Consider the following 8,108-nt stretch of genomic DNA (forward strand, 5'->3'; position numbering starts at 1 on the left):
TTAAGTTTGCGATTTCTCTCTTGCTAGTGCTTTGATTCGATCATATACTAGCGCATTATGTACCGTTTCACTAGCTGGCAAACGATCCCAGCTTCAGCGTCATCACTACGACACACACCTTTGTGCATTGATTACGGCTTTTGTTGACACAGAGCGCGTTTCGGGACCGGGACTGATACCGACAATGTTACTAGGTCCAACCCGGGATCGATGTGAATGTGTTTGCGTTCACACATAAGGCACTCTGGCAATTTCCCGGGATCAATGCGCTGTGTGAGAGGGGCTTAAGAGAATTGGGACAACCCTTTAGACCATGACCATTTTCTGACCTATGTTAAACTAGCAAAAGTGGAATCGGATACGCCCTAAGTGCACTTGCGTCCTGCGCTTTAGACCATGCGCTTAGATTGATAAAATAGGACCCACAGCCTATAACACACACTCACGAGTTTATTTTTTAGCATTATTGGGAGTAGTAAAAGTTTTAACAACCAGATGCATTTACATTTGTCCAGTTTCGTCTTGAATGCGGCCCAGACCTCCTCCTGATGTGGTTTGAGCGATCAGATTTAAATCCATCTCGACGGATAATCCCCGTAAATCCCCATCGGCATTTACACCTGGGGCCTGTTCCATGATGGAAGTTGAACACACTCAGGGTTACAGAATTAGTTTGAGTTGACATAACCAAACCAATCCAACCAGGCTTTGTTGGTACCATGATGCTGATCATCAACTCTCTCTGTTAACTCAGGCTTTATACTGAGTTTAGTAGTTTAGGAGTGACATCAGCAGCGAACAGCCAATCACAGGCTAAGAAAGAGAAACCAGCCAATCACAGGCTGAGAAAGAGAGAAACTGAGATTAATTTCTTGCAAGAGAAGCAGTGCGATTCACTTCTCTCTTCTGCTGAATATTACGAGATTGAAAAATATTTTGAATTTAAACAAATTTACACAGAAAGAAGAAAATAGCGGTCTATGAAAGAGGACAATTAAAAGAAAAGGTCTTGCTATATCAGTGCAAGTTGTGAAGTTAGTTTATACAGTTGATAAAGGTATTGAGAGAATTGAACATTTAAGCTCACATGTAGTCATTTTATAGCTTTATCTATTGATTCTAAAGTGTATTTATATTACCTTTATATATTTATTCAATTAAACTGTGCGTAATAATAATTGATAAACTAAAACTGTACATTTGTGATCAATTAAGGGTATAATAATTACATAATATCTAAATAATACAAAATTATTCTAAATAAGCGTCACTAAAAGCCAGACGATTTTGTCTTTAAAAGTGACATTCCTGTAATTCCTGGAAACAAGTGGAGTGACTTAATCACATTAGACATGTGACACTTTGCTCACAGCTGATTGGTTCAAGTTCGGTTTCAGATCTCTCACCTGGAACATCACCTGACCCGGACCAGGTTAGCCGTGGAGCGTGAGTCACTATGGCGATGAACACTGCTAAAAGCCAAACCACTTTCATAGTGCCTGAAACCCAGGATTGGTGCAAACTAAACTGAAACACACCTGGCTACCCTAAACCGGGTTCATGGTACAGACCCCTGGTGTAAACAAGGCTGAGAGGCTAAACACTACCAGGTCCACCTATATCCATGTGACCAAACCACCTGGAAATGTACACGCAAAATACAAAATAAAAGACAAACATTTCCCGCACTTACAATTATATTATGTGTTTGTGTGTTGTTATTTTTTTCTATTACTTTTTACGCTTTGGGTGTGAGAAAAGCGCATTATAAATAAAATGTATTATTATTATTATTCATGTTGAAATTTTAATTCAGTTTACAAAAATGTTTTGAGCACTAGTTTTAGTCTAACCTTACGCGATAAATCCCACCTTTTGCTTTCACGTGCGTTCGTGAATGAAGAAAATTTTGCGTTTAATGGGAAGACTAATTAAAAATAAGTAAACATCTCAGCCACTTATATATCACTGCTGTAGGTCACATCAAGCTTGAACTGATCTGAGAAGAACAGGATGACTGTGGGGATTTCACAGCATTTACTCAGCTTTATGACTGATAATCTGAAGATAAGTTGACTATTAAAAAGAACAGCTGTAAGCTATATCGATTCACGAATAAAAAACTATATATTTTTAAATTGTTACTGCCTTTAGTTATTATTTTGGAATAAATGTAAAAAAGCTTACAAACACAACTTGATTAGATTTATACTTGATTTTAATAAATAGAACATTAATTGCATTTAACAGTTAATGTAAAAATACTAAATTGTAAAGAAAAATGAATATAGTTATGTAAAGTAAATGTTTATCAAACCAGAAAACTGTGACAACATTATGTGTAGGTATAACTGGGACATGAATTTACATTTTATCTATAAAAAAAAAAAAATTTGCTTCCTCATTTCAGAACATCACTGATCAGGATTGTGAAACTCAGCTGGCGTTTTCAAGTAAGCCAAAAAGGACTCGATGAGCTTTAGATCAGGGCCCGTATCCCTAAAGATTCTGAGAATCCTCTCAGAGAGCTCCTAACTTAACCTAAGAATTCCTTGCCAGGAGTTTTAGCTTAGAAGTGATTCCAGAACATTTTCAGTGAACTCTGAGCAAGGAATGGATGGAAAATCCTATCTTAGTGAGGAGGTGTGGTTGACCCCGTTGCTAGGTATGAGTCATCATTTCAAAAGCCGTGATTGGTTGATCCTACAAGTTTGATGAAAATGAACTTTTGGTGATAATGAGCAAAGGATGTACCCTCAAATCAATAAACATAATTATACACTCTAATCTTATGCAGACTGTAATTGTAAATAATATTTCACATTCAAGAAAATATCTGGAAAATGAAGAGTAAGCTGTAGGGGTTATAGCCTAACATTAGAATCTAAAATATGTGAAAACTTAAGCTCATTACACCCTGTTCAAATAATGATTCGTGTCTTATTTGCTCATATTAATATCCTAGCTGGCATATTTTGTACTTTCACTCCCATATGGACCCCATTGAAAACAAGATGGCCTATCTCAAGGGGCTGTCCTTAATGAAGTAGAAATTGCAACGTTACAACTCAATGTGGTCTTAACGAGGGTAACACGGCTCAGCTTTTATCAATGTCTGTGATTGCTGGCTGGTCTATTTATGAAGGCTTGTTAACAAATATCCTACAAACACAGAAAATGGAGAAAAAAAGGAATGTGCAGCTGCTTAGGGGAACTCCTAAGCCACTAAAAGTCCTCTTCCCTGCTCTTAGCAGATCTCGCCTTAGGAGCCCTTTTAAGCGCTAGGAATCTTGAGGAATAGCTTTTATATTAACTGGGATTTTTGTGTCACTTTTAGGGGAAATTCTAAGAAAACGTCATGACTCTGAGAATTTTCTTAGAATTTGGCCGCTAGGAGCCACTTTTTGCACAAAAATTCTTTAGGGATACGGGCCCTGGGCCCGTATTCATAAAGATTCTAAGAATCCTCTCAGAAAACTCTTAATTTAGCTTAAAAACTTTTATGTAGGAGTCTTAGCTTAAGAGCGATTCGGGACCGATCTGAGAGCAACTCTGAGTAAGGAAAATACAAAAACTTTTATCTTAGTGAGGAGGCGGGGTTGACCCCGTTGCTATGTATGACACAATCTTTTGAAGACTGTGATTGGTTGGTTGTCCAAGAAGAAAAAAAAAAGTGATTTTAAGTATAGGGTCTATTCTAAGCCTCCACTTTGAACTTACATGCGTAATTTTTCCTATTTGATCGTTCTCTCACACACACACACACACACACATTATATATGTGTATATAAATCCTTTTTTTATTTACCATGCTGTTGATTTCCTATAAGGTATTTGATTGCTTAGAATGATAAAAATTGTTCCACTCTTTCCAGTTACACTGATTGCTGGCATGTCTATTTAAGCGGTGGTTTGAATGTTGGTTTTAATGTATCAAACATGGAATTTTCCCAGTTGCCAAATATCGTAATGTAGTGATTACTTTCATTTCAGGCGCTATGGCATTTCTGCGCTGTGTCGGAGATATTAGCGTGTCTCTAAAAAGATCAGTCACAAACATGATCCCTGCATCTAATCTATAGCGTCTTATTAACTCACTGTCATCCATTGTCTGCAACACATTTCTTCTCCCTCTTCGTCTTTCTGCCATTTTCTCCTCTGCTAAAGAAACTCTTAAGCCTCTTAAAAGTCCTCGTCCGTGCTCCTAACAATTTTGACCTTAAGACCTCTTTTAAGGGTTAAGATGCTTTCTGAATTACTTTTTTCTTTACTAGGAGTTTTTCTTTAATTTTAAGAGTAAACGGCCACATTTCTAAGAATTTTCTTAGAATTTTGTCACTAGGAGCTACTCTTTGCATTAAGATTCTTTATGAATACGGGCCCTGGTGTGTTAAATTAAGTTAGTGTTAAACTAACTCCTGCACTGCATCATTTTCAAAAAATAATGGACATGGATTATTGATTTCGTTTCATTTGATCAGATCTGAATACCTCAAATTCCAACATTTATAAGCAAATTTAAATTCAAAATTGTTATTATTTTTATTTGGAGTTTATAACTGAATGAGATTCTTGACATGATCTGAACTATGAAATCATATTGAATAAAATGACTTGACAGTTCGTGTCACATTATTGACTCTATAAGCACATGGGACTCAACATTGTTGCTGTATCCATTATACCTTAAAACAGGAGAAATAATTCAATATTTACTGTAGATAAGTTGGTCATAATTCACAAAACTAAAAACACACTGTATTTATATAAATAAAACAAATACAACGAAATACTAAATACAAACACAGCACAGACAAAATACTGCAAATATACTGTACTGTAGATTTACATTTATTAATTTAGCAGATGTTTTTATCCACTTACAAATGAGGAATATCACAAGTAATTTGCCACAAAGCCACAAAATTAATATAATATAATATCAGGTTTATTAGAAAGCTAGATTTGGAGACAAGCAAGAGCAGAGGAGAAATATATAGATTTATTTGTTGTTGTAAGCGCCTTGTTAGTTTAATGTTGTGTTGTTCAGTAAAGAGTCTTCAGCATTTACTGGGTGTCAAAAGTTGTGATGATCTCAGGAGATGTGGCGGGGAGTTCATTTCACTGAGAGATTCTGTGAAGGCAAATCGGTTACCAGGAAGTATTGAGGTGTTTGTGGTTTCAGAAACTGACTGTTTAGAATTCTAAAACTGATCAGCCTATAGCAGAAGCCAGAAGAGGAGTTTAACCTTCACACTAAAAGCTGATCTTTCTGAACATCTGATCTCTCAGTTCTGCACTGGATGTCTCCTCTCTTCTGCTCATCACAAGGTAACTAAAACACTTTGTCTTTAATTGTTTTGTAAAGTTATTTTTTAGTTACTCTATATTTTAAGGTGTCATTGTTACAGTGTAATTATATATTTATAATTTTATTTTTCCTTTATTTTACCAGAAAGTAATATAGTAATATTTTACAAGAGAGACCTGGCCAAGGTAGCAGCCATATATGAAGACAACATTATTATTAATAATAATACTAATACTATATTAGAACACAGTATCCTCTCAACAAAAACCATCACAAGCCTTCATTACCACTGTCTTTAAGATGCCTTTAAATTCACCAATAGACACCAATCTGTAGCTTTAGATCTTTTTAAGCACTGTGTGATATTAAGCAACTACATGTATACCTATAGGGTTAGGGTAGGGTTAGGGTTAGTTGCATGTAATTATGCATAATTTACTGTTATTACTATGGTAAGTACATGTCATATGTAACAAAGACACTGTAAAATAAAGTCTTACTGATTTTTCCATAGACAGATATCCAGACATTAATGTCTCTATTATAGTGAAACTGAAATGTAAACCTGTATTGCTCAACAATCATTAACTGATGTCAAACTTCACTCTGAACTGAACTACTGTATTCTCTTGAACAGATATTACCAAAGTCAGAATATATGAGAAATTACAGCATGGGAGAACATGTGTTGAGCTTCACAAACTACAGAATAAATTAACATGTGGACAAGAGAGAGAGAGAAGAATGGGGAACCAAGAGGACAAACGTTACAATTTAATGAACCAAAACAGAAAAACACACAGAGTCTAGACAGACGAAACAGCATTAATAGCGGAAAACCAAACTGTGAGTATTTATGATGTTTAATAGCAAACTGTCATATTTCATCATCTTCAGTGTTTCATCTTCTCTGGTGTTTGAATGTGTAAAATCAATTATAAACTATAACTTTTCAGTCACTATACAGTAGGCTATAAAGCAACAAACAACTTTTGACCCCCCACCCCCACCAGCCCACATTACCCCCCACAGCCCCACCCACAGTCTGTGTCAGTGAAGAAAGTAAACATAGGCTCAACTGATATTTATGTTTTCCTTAGACAAGTTAATTTACTCATTGAAAGCTGTAGCTTAGTCAGTATTGCCAATAGGAACCTTCTACAAGCTTTGGAATTTGAAAACGTCTGCTTTTAAACGTTACAATTTATTTTAAATAATACAAATTATAGGATGTTTACCCCAGTTGGTGTAAAATTGGCAGACGTTCCCTTACGGTGTGTTCAAATGCAGCTTTTAACCTCGACGCCGCGAGGCGACAACACAGTGGACTTTCATCAGCACTAGTTCGTCGGCGTCGGCTTGGTGTGTTCTATGCTTTAGACATCATGCACTGTGGAAAGAAACGCGTCAAAGCACTCAGGTTTAAATATGCAGATATAACGCACGTATAGGCGATTTTGAATAAATATTTCATGTCGATATACAATGGTTACATCATGTTGAAACTAATCCTGCTATTGATATCTTTGTAAGACTGCCGACCCTAGAACAATGGCAAGGGAAAACAAACGTCCGGCGAATATCAAACCTAAAACTAACTTTACCGCGCTCAACCAGCGTGAGTGCATTTCACGCACTGGTAATCGCTGGCGTTCAGCGGAGGAGAGGGAGCGTGAACCGGCGTAGATGCACTCAAATCAGACAGGAGAACCGTGACTGTCGGTAAGCGTGTTTGTTAATGCGTTTGTGATGTTACGTTTTGATTTAATGTGGAAGGACTCCTTCAAGAGCACCAGGCTGGTTGCAATTTAACGTGCACGCGACATTTTTTTAACAATAGCCTACCATAGCGCTATCATTGATATTAATTAAACTATTTATTATTATTATTATTATTATTATTTATCTAAGAATGATGACGGAACACAGTTCCGGACCGGACCGTTCCGGTCCATTTGAACCTTTTCACTGTATATGAAAATATATCAGCCTACGTCAAATTCTGTTCAAGTCTCTTATGCTTATTAATTTTGTTAAAAAAAATACTCACATTTTGTAGATTAAGGAACTTGTAAGTAAATGTATATCCACAACTGTAAGCATTTGGCAGATCTTTCCATCGCAGTGACACTGATTTATTAATTTTCGCTTTTTGAGCGGGAATTGCTATAATCTGATGTTTGTGTTCTTCATTCACAGTTTCTCATGTTTCACCGATTCATTGTGATGTTTTAGTCACAGAAAAGGTGAGACACACACAAATACAGAGAAATAGAGTGAAAACTGAAGCAGAAATCTGGCGTTATATTGATCTTTGTGTTATATTTCTGTATTTCTCCTTTCAGAAAGCAGCAGATTCATCTAACCTGCTAAATATTCTCCATGTTCCTTTTTCAACGAATAATAAGTTCATAAAACATGCACTTTACTGTATATAATACGAATGTGAATGAACTGATTTTATATGTAAATAGTACATGTTCGTATTTACTTTATTCTTTCCTGAGTTGTACAGATTTGTAAACATGTTCCAAGCTTCTTGTAAAAAATAATAAATACAAAAATTACCTAAACTTGTTTTGTTTTGTGTGTTAATATTTTTGTTGCACTTGATCCTTGATAAAAATCAGCGAGATCAATATGTTAACATGTTCACAAACTTATAATAAATGATCTCTGAGTATTACTGAATACATCATTCTACAATTATCTATGGATATCTGTCATATATCAACCCAGATATATATATATATATATATATATATATATATATATATATATATATATATATATATAT

At 35.5% G+C, this 8,108-nt stretch overlaps 1 long non-coding RNA gene across 1 annotated transcript; it reads left to right on the forward strand.

Moving 5' to 3' along the window:
- The first annotated feature begins 5,214 nt into the window (after positions 1 to 5,214).
- On the forward strand, positions 5,215 to 7,875 carry LOC311277512. The gene is made up of 4 exons (XR_014625275.1): positions 5,215 to 5,331; positions 5,949 to 6,157; positions 7,511 to 7,557; positions 7,657 to 7,875. It is a non-coding gene; the product is annotated as an uncharacterized lncRNA (long non-coding RNA).
- The last annotated feature ends 233 nt before the right edge of the window (positions 7,876 to 8,108 follow it).

This window comes from Rutilus rutilus (assembly GCF_951802725.1).
Source record: "Rutilus rutilus genome assembly, chromosome: 18".
Classification (NCBI taxonomy): domain Eukaryota; kingdom Metazoa; phylum Chordata; class Actinopteri; order Cypriniformes; family Leuciscidae; genus Rutilus; species Rutilus rutilus.